Genomic DNA, 13239 nt, shown 5'->3' with positions numbered 1-13239 from the left:
TGGAATCCAGGTCTGGCTCTGACTCTTGGCTGGGTTTGGACCCGGATTAAGACTGTTTTTATAAAATAACAGTCTGAATCTGGGTCCAAGCCTGGCTAAGACTCGGGGCCAGACGAAGACTCAGCTGACGTCTGACTATCTATAACCTTTGCGCTGGATTTTTAAAATGCAAAAGTGTGATTTATCACTGCAAAAAACACTTGTTGTGAAGGGTGCCAATACTTTTGACCATGCAGTGTTCACTTCCCAAAGCATTTTCGTTATATTTTGTCTTGAATTTGGGGAAACCAATTGTTGTTGCAGTTTGGCCATGACTGTGTATGTGTACAGGGAGTGCAGAATTATTAGGCAAATGAGTATTTTGTCCACATCATCCTCTTCATGCATGTTGTCTTACTCCAAGCTGTATAGGCTCGAAAGCCTACTACCAATTAAGCATATTAGGTGATGTGCATCTCTCTAATGAGAAGGGGTGTGGTCTAATGACATCAACACCCTATATCAGGTGTGCATAATTATTAGGCAACGTCCTTTCCTTTGGCAAAATGGGTCAAAAGAAGGACTTGACAGGCTCAGAAAAGTCAAAAATTGTGAGATATCTTGCAGAGGGATGCAGCAGTCTCAAAATGGCAAAGCTTCTGAAGCGTGATCATCGAACAATCAAGCGTTTCATTCAAAATAGTCAACAGGGTCGCAAGAAGCGTGTTGTCACGGTTCTGGGTCAGTTTCGACCCAGTATTTTGAGTTTTGATTGATTAGTTTATTTTTGAATGTTTGTTGTGGTTTTGGGCACTATGAGTATTATTATTATAATGTTTATTACTATTAGAATTCTATGTTTCTGTTTATTCATGTTTAAGGATTTGTTCTCGGTTGTATCTCACGTTTAGTTTAGTTCAGGTTCCATGTGTCATTCTGTCTGTCTCTCAGTGTCAGGTCTGCGTCTTGGTGTAGTGTTCTCATTTCCTGTTTTATTGTGAAGGTCTGCGTCTCATGTGAGTGTGTTCAGTTTTACTTCTGTCTCGTCTTGTTGATTAAGTTTTCTCCTGTTTTTCATGTAGAAAGTTAGGTAAGTGAATTGTCTTTTGTTTGGTTTTCATTTTGTGTAGGACAGCATAGGGACCATTAGGGAGTTTTGTTTGTTATTTTTGGCACTGCTCACTGCTGAAGCAAATAAATGGCTGCTTAGCATTTTAGAAGATACTATTGTTTGGGTTCTTGTTTTGGTGGAGCGGGAGTGGGCCAATTTTTTGTCGCGTTCAAGACACGTCTAGAAAAAGAAAGTAACAGTGTGGAAAAACCAAGGCGCAAAATAACTGCCCATGAACTGAGAAAAGTCAAGCGTGCAGCTGCCAAGATGCCACTTGCCACCAGTTTGGCCATATTTCAGAGCTGCAACATCACTGGAGTGCCCAAAAGCACAAGGTGTGCAATACTCAGAGACATGGCCAACGTAAGAAAGGCTGAAAGACGACCACCACTGAACAAGACACACAAACTGAAACGTCAAGACTGGGCCAAGAAATATCTCAAGACTGGTTTTTCTAAGGTTTTATGGACTGATGAAATGAGAGTGAGTCTTGATGGGCCAGATGGATGGGCCCGTGGCTGGATTGGTAAAGGGCAGAGAGCTCCAGTCCGACTCAGACGCCAGCAAGGTGGAGGTGGAGTACTGGTTTGGGCTGGTATCATCAAAGATGAGCTTGTGGGGCCTTTTCGGGTTGAGGATGGAGTCAAGCTCAACTCCCAGTCCTACTGCCAGTTTCTGGAAGACACCTTCTTCAAGCAGTGGTACAGGAAGAAGTCTGCATCCTTCAAGAAAAACATGATTTCCATGCAGAACAATGCTCCATCACACGCGTATATATTTGTTTTTTGTTAAGTTGCCTAATAATTATGCACAGTAATAGTCACCTGCACACACAGATATCCCCCTAAAATAGCTAAAACTAAAAACAAACTAAAAACTACTTCCAAAAACATTCAGCTTTGATATTAATGAGTTTTTTGGGTTCATTGAGAACATGGTTGTTGTTCAATAATAAAATTATTCCTCAAAAACACAACTTGCCTAATAATTCTGCACTCCCTGTATGTATATGCTTGTACTTATTTTTTAACTGATCAATTAAAATGCTTAATATGCTTTTATATGGTTTTATTCTACAGGTGTTTCTTCTCCATAAACCCAGAAAAAGGAACCAAAAAAGAAAACAAAAACTTGAAGCATCTTTCCAACAAGAACCCTCGAGTCCTCACCCTGTTTCAGGATCTCTCCGACCACGAGTGGCGTTAAGCCTGAATATTGACTCTTTGTGGACTGGTAGCTTTTACTTTGTTAAATCCACAATGTGTACTTGAAACTTTTTCTGGTCAAGAGTCCGCCACCTGCTTGTTTCATGAAAATGTTCTTGCTTTGAAGGAATGTTCCACAGTTTTGTTTGTTTGTTTGTTTTTCTATAGTGCTGTTACTGCAGTGTTTATAGGTTTGTTTCCCCACAGGTGGTTTCCTGATGTTTTGCTATGGTAACTACACATGTGTTTTCTATGACCAGGGCCATGGTTGTGACAGCAGAGTGCGTGTTGCGCGGGATGATGATTATGGTAATTTTCGCACTGTGGCCCTTTCTCAATATGCGTACTTGTGCGTACTTGCGTTCTCGTGTACTCGTGATACGTCATCAGTCGGAGACCAAGTACTGTTCCAATCCGAAGTACGCATCAAGCTGAGAACGCAAAAAATTCCCGGATGTGTTCTCACTCCGCCCGTTTAGCATGCATCGGTGGTGACTTGTGTGGACTTGGTACAGCTAAATATCCCAGAATGCATTTCGCAAGACCTCTGTGAAAATGGCAGAGGAGAAGACGCATAATTGTAAGTTAAATACTACTATTGTTGTAATATGCAGTGCATTTTCAATGCATTTTTATGTGAGAATATAGTTATTTAAATTTCAAATATTTAGTAAATTTAACAGCACAGACCCTAATTAAAAATTTCCTATGCTGTTTTCGAAAGGGGCCTTGCCCGCCAAATAGCGAGCACAACATTTTGTTTTGAAATTTCCGCTTTCTCTAAAGGCTCTGATTTAAATCACTTTGGCAATTTTAATAGCCAGTCGTTCACACAAATCTTGTACTATCCTGTATAATGTTTAAAAACCTTAAGTTATTTTTACGTTTGTATCAACAGTAAGTTTTAATAAAGCACCTGATTGTTTTGCTGTCATTTTTCCCTACTTTTATTTGCTTGGATTGTTAATATATTAATGCAATATTTGATATTTTAATCAAGGGACAAGCGAGGAAACACAGGCTCTCATTGAGTGGCGGACGGAAAATGACAGTCTTACAGGAAAGAGAAATTCCTGCAAGACTGGATGGGAGTAAGTATTGACTGCTTTTGCTGCTCCCTGTTTTCTAGGGAAGGATTAGAGGAGCAAATCTTATGATAACCAGCTATCGAAGTGACAGTGCAACATTCTTTTCCCTCAGGGACTTTGTTAGCTCTTCAGGCCTGGCCATAACAGTTAAGCAAGCACAAAAGAAATGGAACAATCTGACTTTGCCATTTGATAATAGAGTAATTGTATCTGTGATAATATAGACATTAATACATATTTTCAGGAGCTTAGGGACCCACCCACAGGCAAGGGAGTAGAGGAAGGTAGCCCAACTGCCGCCACCTGGCAGTGGTACAAAATGATGGATGCTGTGCTCCAGGGGCAGCACTCAATAAGTCCACCCCTGGTAGTTGCAGCAAACCTCACATCCACTGCAGGTGGTGCAGTCAGCACTCCAGCCTCGTCCCCTTCTACCGAAGTGTCGAGGAAGAGCCAGAGGAAGAGGCCCAGGGACAGCCAGGCTGTACTTCAGTTTCTAAAAGACCAGGCGGAAAGAACGGAAGAGAGAGAGAGAAAGGCGCTGGCTAGGGAGGAAGAGAGAGAGAGGGCAGCTACTGAAAGGGCAGACCGATCACTGCTGTTTGAAAAACTTGTCGAAAAATTTTAAATAAAGCAATTTAAATCTCAATAATGAAGTGAGGTTTTTGCTGCATGTGTAACAGAGAATCTCTTTAGTCAAAGTAAAACAGTTACAATAACTTTTAACATTGAATTCAACCTATACAACCGTGAGCACACAAGCAAATATACAAAAAAGAACACTAACTATTTACAAGCTGAACAAATAAAGATGTATTTTAACTAATTAACTTAACTAACTAACACTAATTTGAAAAAAAAAAAATGATTTGAATTTACTTTTTTTTTTAACCAACAGGAGGCTTTTTCTTTTGGCCTTAGCTGCCTACATATCTGTTTGAGCATGACTACATCTTACAAATGAAACCTTTACCTAGATGTAGTCATGTTCAAACAGATATGCAGGCAGCTGTTCAGGAGCAGACAGTCGTGCAGCAAGCCTGGCTCGGATACAAGCTCCAGAAAGCTCCCTGTCCACGCCTGTGCATTCTGTTTCAGCTTCTGGTCCTGCTTGTGCCGCCTCCTCCTCGTCTCCTTCTTCTTGGCAGACGTAATCTGTTGCCACACAGATGTTGTGGAGGATGCAGCAAGCTCCCACAACTTTGGGAGCAAACAGAGGCCGGATCTCAAGGGCTCGCAAGAAAATGGATCGCCAGCGTGTTTTGAGGATGCCAAAGGTACGCTCTATGATGTTTCTGGCCTTGGCGTGGTGCCGATTGAACCTTTCTTCAACTTGAGCTTTAAAAGAAAGACAGTACACACTTTTATTCAGTGCTTAGTAGACTTTCAATTAGTGTAGGACATGGGTGTCAAACTCTGGCCCGCGGGCCAAATTTGATATTATGATATTATGATATTATACACAGCAAATGCGACCTTTTCTCTAGATTTAGGAGTACATGCATAGAAACACCAGGATATTGATTGTTTTTTTAAAATGTACCGAGTCGAGAAGGCACGCCATCAAGGCACGTCTCCTCTCCCTCATCTTCATCCTGGCTCTTCTCTCCCAGATCCATCTTCTTAGTTGCGCTGCTTCGGTTTCAGCCTGAAGGTACAGAATGCCGGCAACAACTGCGACAACCACCCGATCCATTTTTCCTTTTTTCTCTTTTCCTTTCCTTATCTTTTTACTGACCAGATCAACCACTGATACCACAAACTATTCCCGCGATTATTTCCCGCCGGTGGCTCTTTATATAGGCGCACATCTTGCTATAGTGCAGGTAAAGTAGTTAATAAAAATATTTTTCATGTATTATTTTTTCAATGAAAACACAGAGTAACGTTTATATGTAATTTTATTTCATTCTTTATTGGTAGTGGAGCAGCCGATCCAGCCTGGTGATGTTAGCCTGACCTGTGACATCATCAACTACGCTGGTGTTCCAATTGTACAAATCACGAGTCCGTACTCCCGTGCGTTCTCGGCGAGTACCCAAGAACGCGAGTACATACTCGCGTACTTGAGAATTGAGAAAGGGCCAATATGTCATTTTTGTTTTAACAGGTTACTATGTAACTTTTTTTGGTAGAGGGTCTGCCACATGCTTGTTTCATGAAGATGGTTCTTGCTTTGCGGGAATGTTCCACAGTTTTATAACATTTCGATTGAATTGTGTGACTGTTGTGTAAGTTGGTTTTATTGATGATGGCTGCAAAATAAATTTCCCAAAAGTGATATTTTCCTCACTAGTCTTTTCTGAAGATGTATTTTTGCATGTTAGGTGTAGGCATAGCAGTAAGAAGTTTGCAGGTTTATGATTTAAACTTACACATTGAAACATGAAAATACAGCATAGTAATAGATTTTATGTATCATATGCAGAGCAGCTCCATTTAAAATGCACATTTCACAGTTGTTTTACCAGTTCAAATTAGTTTTTTGTTTGATATTTCCCTGTTAATTTTACAAATTATGGATCCCCAATAAGCAATTATTACATGTAAAAATACAGGAAATATTCTATGAATATACAACAATTGTTGTGTGAATTTATTTATTTATTTATTTTTGTAGATTTAACAGTTGTGAGTTTCCCAGCTGTGTGGTAACCCCAGCTGCCAGCTTTTTCCTGTAAAAACAGCACTTTAAAGAAGAAAAATAATGTTTTATTTCATGTATTTTGCGTTCATTTCATGCTAACTTGTAGCAACTTGTTTTTTGTTTTGTTTTTTAAAGAGGTGATATAGTATAATCTCCACAACAGTAACTTCCATTATTTTCTTTATTGTGATGGTAATATCAGGGTTAGAAAAGCTTTTCAGTAGGCTTATATCACTGGAAATATTGTGTATTAAATGAAACTATTACTGTTAATTTTAATGAAACACTTTTTTTCCAGTAATTCACATGTTGCATGTTGCAGTTTGGCTAGAAATGTTCTTTGTTCTTAACTATGAAGGATAAAGACCCGCTTTATCCATAATGTGAACGCTTGTTGACTCTGCCTAAATATAGCAGAACATACTGTGATTTTTCACTCTCAGAGCAAATACACAGAGAATGAAAGGTCCTTTATACAATGCAGATGGATGCAGCTGGACATGAGGTTTAGACAAGATTTATGGGGATTATTTGAAAAATGCCAATTTTTATTAAAATTCAGGGAACTGCTTTATTGCAATATCATCTGCAATATTTCTTAAAGAGAAAGCAGAGCGGGGAAGAGGAATATTCCTCAAAGGAAAATGATTTATTTGCATTCAGCAGCCATTTAATATATGATTATAGTTTGTTGCTAATTTACTACTCAAGAGTGAACATATTTATACAGTGCAAAACCTTTCACCCAATTGTGTAATATCGCATCCGCTCTTGTATTATTGCCTGGGGATGAAAAATACGACTTTCTCCAAGAAGGTGCGTCAGCAGTTAACAGAGAACAGCAATCTGCACGGTTTCTGAATAGTGTTTTCTTCTTATTCATGCAGGTGCTGTGCTGCAGCCTAAACATCTGTGATTAAAGAGAAGCAGGTCGGAACTCTTTGCAGTCAGTACTTCAGAGTGGATATGCTGCCACTGGAGAGACAGAGTGGGAGAAAAAAACATGTTTTGTTTAATAAATGTCTCCCTCTGGGGTTATCTAACCTTGTCATTGAACACCGCACCTACATTCACAATCCAACCACCTGTGTACTAATTAACAACATGCATACATAGCATTGAACCTGAATTCTGTTGTTTTCATGTCAAATAATTGAAACTTAACCTTAGAGCAGCTACACGTCTATTTACCGTACTTGTAATATTGTTATCATGTTACCTTCATTTACCACCTACATTTATTCACATTCACACAGATAAAAATCACTAATCCAAATTTATCAGCTGCATTAGTAGCTAATTACAAATTGCACTTAAGTGATCTCTTATTGTTATGCAAAATCTCAAACTCAAGCAGGGTTATCTGCGGCACAAAAGTAAAGCTTCAAATAAGGAAAGCCAAAGAGAAATAATGTGAATAAGATCTCTGATTGAGAGTTTGTGCTGCAATCAATGAAAACAAGTCAAAATAAAGAACTTCAAGTTGATGTTGCACTGTACATTCAGGCTATTGCTGCTCCTGGAGAAAGAAACCATGTTTTGTGCAATCTGTACTTTTTGGATTATAATACTCTTTTGCATCCATAACTGAGCTGCTCATCAATGCCATTACAAACCCTAACGAGGCTTTGCAGATTTCCATTTCAGAAAGCATGAAGCACGTGAGCCTGCAGCTGCTGCGGCCATGGATACAGTAATGGAAAGAGGAACCGGCACTTCCAAATTTTGACAGGTGACTCCAACAATAAGAATAAATTATCACCATAGTGCAGTAACCACTGTAACCAATGATTCATGTCTTAATGAAACTGGGTCTGAAAAAGACTTTTGCTTTTTCGTATGCTATGAAGGGGCCACAAACATGATTTTAATAAACAGCCTAATCTGCATTACAGGTCAGGCCAGCAGCGAGCAGAGACATGAATTCTGTTCAGTCACCGGGAGGCTTAAATTTTCAAATGTGTGTTATTTCATCCTTCACTGGGTGGAATACTTACAATGAGCTGCCTCAAGGATTTTCTGTGAATTATGGAGATATCTTGGGATATCTGCGGGGTGTTTCCACATATCATGGTTTAATTACCTCAAAAGAAACATTAAGATTGTTGAATTTGTTTGTGAGACAAATTATTGTAAGGTTCAGTAACACAAATCATCAATTTATCTAATTTTTCTGTTGATTTAAATGGAAATATTTATCGGGGAAAAATACAATCCTGAATGCTGAAGTGCCTTATTTTTGTTTTTAATGATCATGTAATAGACACACCTGGGTGCACTGTTGCCAATAGGGCCATTCTGCTAACAGCAGCTCTTTCGATTTGAAAGACTGAATAGTCTGGCTGCACTTTCTTGAGGAATGTTCATCCAATTATCGCCACAGACCCACACACCTCACACAAAGAGGTAAATAACACTCCCACAGAGCAAAATGTTGTAGATTTGAACTACAGCTCAACAGCAGCTCGGGCATCATCATTTTGTCTTTGTTGTGAACAGACGCAGCATAATAGTGACCTTTGTTCAGGGGCTGGCAAAAATTCTGTGAAAACCGGAGCAGATTTTGCAAAGAACGCCTCCCTGTCAGCCACCCTGCAAGTCAAGACGCTGGAGTTTAGATTCAGCTGATGTGATTATGTGACAGAAGAGTAAGTGATGCTGCAGAGCTCTGCCTCCCTCTGTTGGCTAGCCATTTAAAACAAGTTGTGTTGACAATGTGTTGGATTAACTGTGGAGCAAAACTGCTAATGATTTAGTGCTTTGTCCAGGGAGAAAAACTATAAGAGAATGAACTGTTTCTTGTGTGTGTGTGTGTGTGTGTGTGTGTGTGTGTGTGTGTGTGTGTGTGTGTGTGTGTGTGTGTGTCCCTTTACATGTGTTCATGCAGAAAATGATCTCTGCAACACCTCTAGGTGTGCAGGCGAGTTTCAAAGCTCTCTGTCAAGCAGCATGCAGGAGATTTCGAATGTTCGGATTTAACTTTGATGAAACGTTTTTTTTCCTAGAAGCATTTCTGCTAATTCAGAATTTTGATTAAAGATTAGGGAAAAATGTAACCGATATATTGTGTTTGTATCCATTGATAGTCACCAGACTTCCAATTAAACTATAAAACCCTCCTCGGCCGTGCATTCACTTGAGGATGCAAAGAAAGTCACGTTTCACATTCAACAGCTGGCAACCATTTTTATTCAATACATATAGGAAATTGTCTTCTTTTCTTAGCATTCAAGCACAATTACTTACAGATAAGTGTCAGTAATCCAGTTAATATCTAACTAGACTAAATGGAATTACATTTGCACAATGCAGTTTCTTATTGACATGGATCACTAGAGGTGGAGGCTTGACAGCATACCCTGTTGTTTGGCTGTGTTCAGATGGATTTTAACAGTTTATAGCCAATCTACATGCCTAAAAACACCTTAAAAGCACAGTAGGTTTGAATTGCACAACTATGAAATGTACTGTAATTGATTTTTTAAATTTACAAATAATCCACAAACCATTGTTTCTGGTTCACATAGATAGACAGATAGTTCCAACATTAACATGCAGCGATGTGGCTTTTCAGTATTTGTGTTTCAGGTGTTTTTTTGAAGTACTCCTGTGTGCACAGAGCAAAAATTATCCCACTGTCATTCTGCGGAGATGAAGGGATGACAGCATTTCTGAAAGCGCTGACACCTGCTGACAGATAGATGAGACAACAAGGAAGCGCATCAATCTGAAACAAGAAATGCAGAGAAGGAAGTTCTAATCTGTGCATGTATTTCTTTTCTTTTTTCTTTATTTAGCAGGTTTCAGTTGAGCTTCTTGTTGTTGTTGTTTAGTTATCTCTGATTTGATTATATCCCCACACGCCAATACGTGCATGGGCATAAGCATTTGGACACATGCAGAGAGAGAGGGCAGCGCAGGCCCCTTTAAAGATAGAGTATGCTCAGAGGGCTAAATGTTTTTCACGACCACGTTTGAAGACGAATGATAAGACAAACAGGATACAATGTGCTAAAGTGAAGATTAGGACCTAATCTTCAGATGGTTGAATGTGAGAGTAGTGGGGGGAAAAAGCACATCAAAAAAATATATACTTGATTTATTCAATGTGTCTATTTTTTGGAGACAGTTTGAGGAATTCCTTTTCCTGTTTCATCAAGCCAGCGCCTCAGCGCTCCAGAAACAGGGTCTGTAAAGAAAAGGCTAAGCTTTGATCTCAAAGCTTGATCTTTTTTCAAACCAATACGATACCGAGACTTGGATCTGAGTACTTGCCGATACAGAGTACAAAAACCGATACTTCTACCACAAACACACAAGTGCATTGAATTGGAAGACAGATCTTATTTTATTCTCTGCCGATAAAAAATAAAATCTTAATAAAAATGACCACAAACAAACAAACAAACTCCTCGTCAATCCACTGCGCCGTTAAACTGAGGACTGACATTGCGCACACACTGCTTGTCTTTACCTCTTCAGAAAGTTTTAGCACCATTATCTCCCTGATGTATGGCCGGCTGGGAACTTTATATCGCGGCTCGAGTATGCTGAGAAGACGGTGCAATCCTATGTTTTCCACGACCGACAGTGGCTGTCATCCAGAGCAATAAAATGAGTCAGAGCCTCTGTTATTTTAACTGCCCGTGGATTTTTTGTTGCTTTTCCAAAGCCTGAGTTTAAGTTGGCTGTTCTGGTCCACACTGCTGACATTTTGTTTAGCCTAGCTACAGCAGCCTCCAGTTTCTCTTTTTTATCTGGAGCCGCCAGCCTCACTCGCCTAAGTCTGTGCGGTATGTCCCCCTAGTGGCCAATCTAAAAAATTACAACAGAAATGACCAGCCACCCTCTGATAAATGAAATAAGTTGGTATCGGTTCATGGTATCGGTTAACTTTTACGAGTATGAGTACACACACATTTTACAGTATCGACCCCGAAACCAGTATCGGTATCGGTGCATACGTGTCAAGTATGTAATTTATTGGTTCTGCTGTTCCTAAAAAGTACCTGTTGTTTAAAAAAAATAGCATTAGTCTATATTTATTAATACTAGTAATAGCTTATAATATATGCATAAGTAATATATATTAAAATTGAACAAAGAACATTTTTGTTTTCCTTGTTACTTTTTTATTAGCTTTTCAAAACTATACTTGCAATTAGTTATATTTCCTGTTTAGCTCTAAAAAAAACAAAAAACAAGTCTATTTCACTGGATTTGAAGTTCCTGTTTGATGTTGCTTCAAACTTAAAACCTATTCTTAGTCTATATTTTAGCTCAACAGTAGAAATCAGGGATCTGTGAGTTTGAGCATGGTGCATGACAAAAGTCGATAAAGGCAAGGATCTTTATTCGTTGCACAAACACACAAATGCAATTACTGCCGCGTGATGGTTACTGTCAACACGGACTTTGCACCGAGGAAGACTGAAGGGAGAGGGAGAGCATGTGCAATAAATCTAATAATAGCCAGCAGATGAGTCTATAGGAATGCATTTATCTTATATGTTTAAAATGCTACGTACTTAGTCATTTTCAAGTAAGACCTCCTTATAAATGATAAGGCCTGGATTATGAAAACTTTGGTCACTTAGTGTCAATTTAAGCGGCCAGCACATAAACAAGGGTTGGAGAACAAAACGAAAGCCAAAAAAAAGCAAAAACTACTATTTTAGTGTTTGCGTGTCCGATGAGAGTTGGAATTTTGTGCTAATTTACTGTAACATGATGTCAGAAGTACTGGAAACTGGAGGTTAGAGTTAGAAATGTATTGTTTACCTGCTCTGTCTGTGGCCTGAATTAATGGTATGAAGGGCCATCGATGGACGTTTGCAATGATTTATGATCCCATTAGTTTTGTTTTACAAAATGATCATATGTGCACAAAACAATAGGTTCAGAGTTGGCTTACCTGCATGTTAAGACAGTAATATATTTTTTCCTTGCTGCCGTAAAAGAGATCGGATGCCAAGACAATTCCAGGATGTCGGTGAGTCTGGTTTTCTCTCTGTTTAGATTTCTGTTTGAGAGAGAGGGAGACACATCAACAAATACTAGCACAAGAGAAGGAAACCAAGGATGGACTAGTCGCGGCTCTACGTGACTTCCAGATAATTCCTCCAAAGGTCACTCTGGTTATTTGATCAGAGCTATAAACAACTTATTTATCAGTAAAGTTGTGGCCCAGTATTAACTATGTGCATTATTTGCTAATTATGTTATCTCTTTTTTAGCACTTTATGGCTGTAGTTTGTAAAATCTTTGGGGGAAATCTTGAAGAGACATACACAAGAAGCATTTACAAAATTTAATGCTCAGAGCACAAACTCAACTGTCATTCAGCGTTTTCTGTTTAACGGATACAGATGTGCACATAGCGATAAAAAGGTCCTGAAAGCACAGTGAGCAGCAAAGAAAGCTAATGATTAACATGTATAAATAAAGGGTCACTGTACTGAAATAACACCTGTACTTACTTAAAAAAAAATAAGACAGAACCTGACTTTTTGCAGGCACATCTAGTTTCAGCCATCCACAGCGAAAAACATGAACCCTAATTTAAATGTAAAATTTGTCATAAACATAGGAAATGCACTGTAACTGACAGAAGAAAAGTCACTTTTGGCTACAGCTGTGTATTAAGAAATACAGCTCACACACTGAGTCAGTTGTGTCCTGCTGTGTAAATATGAATTCACAGTGTGTTGGCATTTTAAAAAAGTGAAATAACACACATTTTTACTAATACTGCTAATATTCCTCTAGCAGAGGAGCTTCTGTCTGTGTACAGTCTGTAGACCTTCTAACCTGCATCTATGACTTGAGGCTGAATCAGTAATGTCTTTATCAAATGATGAATTTTTACTTTATCTTAAGAAACTGTTCCTGATGCCAATTCATAGAGTTGCCCGCTGTACCATAATCATTTACTTTAACTTAGTATTTAAAAAAAAAAAAAATTAAAAGCTGATAAAATGTATAACATTGCTATTCACAAGAAACTGCAGTGCACATTTTTGCCTTTTAGAGAAGAAACAAATACATATACTTTTACGTGAATATTACATATTTTGCACAGAGCTCTGTTCCTGTTAAGTAAATGCGCCTATCTATTGTTTTCATTTGTTTCATCATCTTTGAAGAAATCCCCTGTCTACGACCTTGGCGAAGAGCACAGGATAGGTGTCCCCATCAGTCATGCAACCA

Source organism: Diplotaxodon limnothrissa, linkage group LG7, assembly GCF_057381915.1.
Source record: "Diplotaxodon limnothrissa isolate DT_005_m linkage group LG7, D_limnothrissa_male_GT1.1, whole genome shotgun sequence".
NCBI classification, from domain to species: Eukaryota; Metazoa; Chordata; class Actinopteri; order Cichliformes; family Cichlidae; genus Diplotaxodon; species Diplotaxodon limnothrissa.
This window is presented reverse-complemented; position numbering follows the sequence as displayed.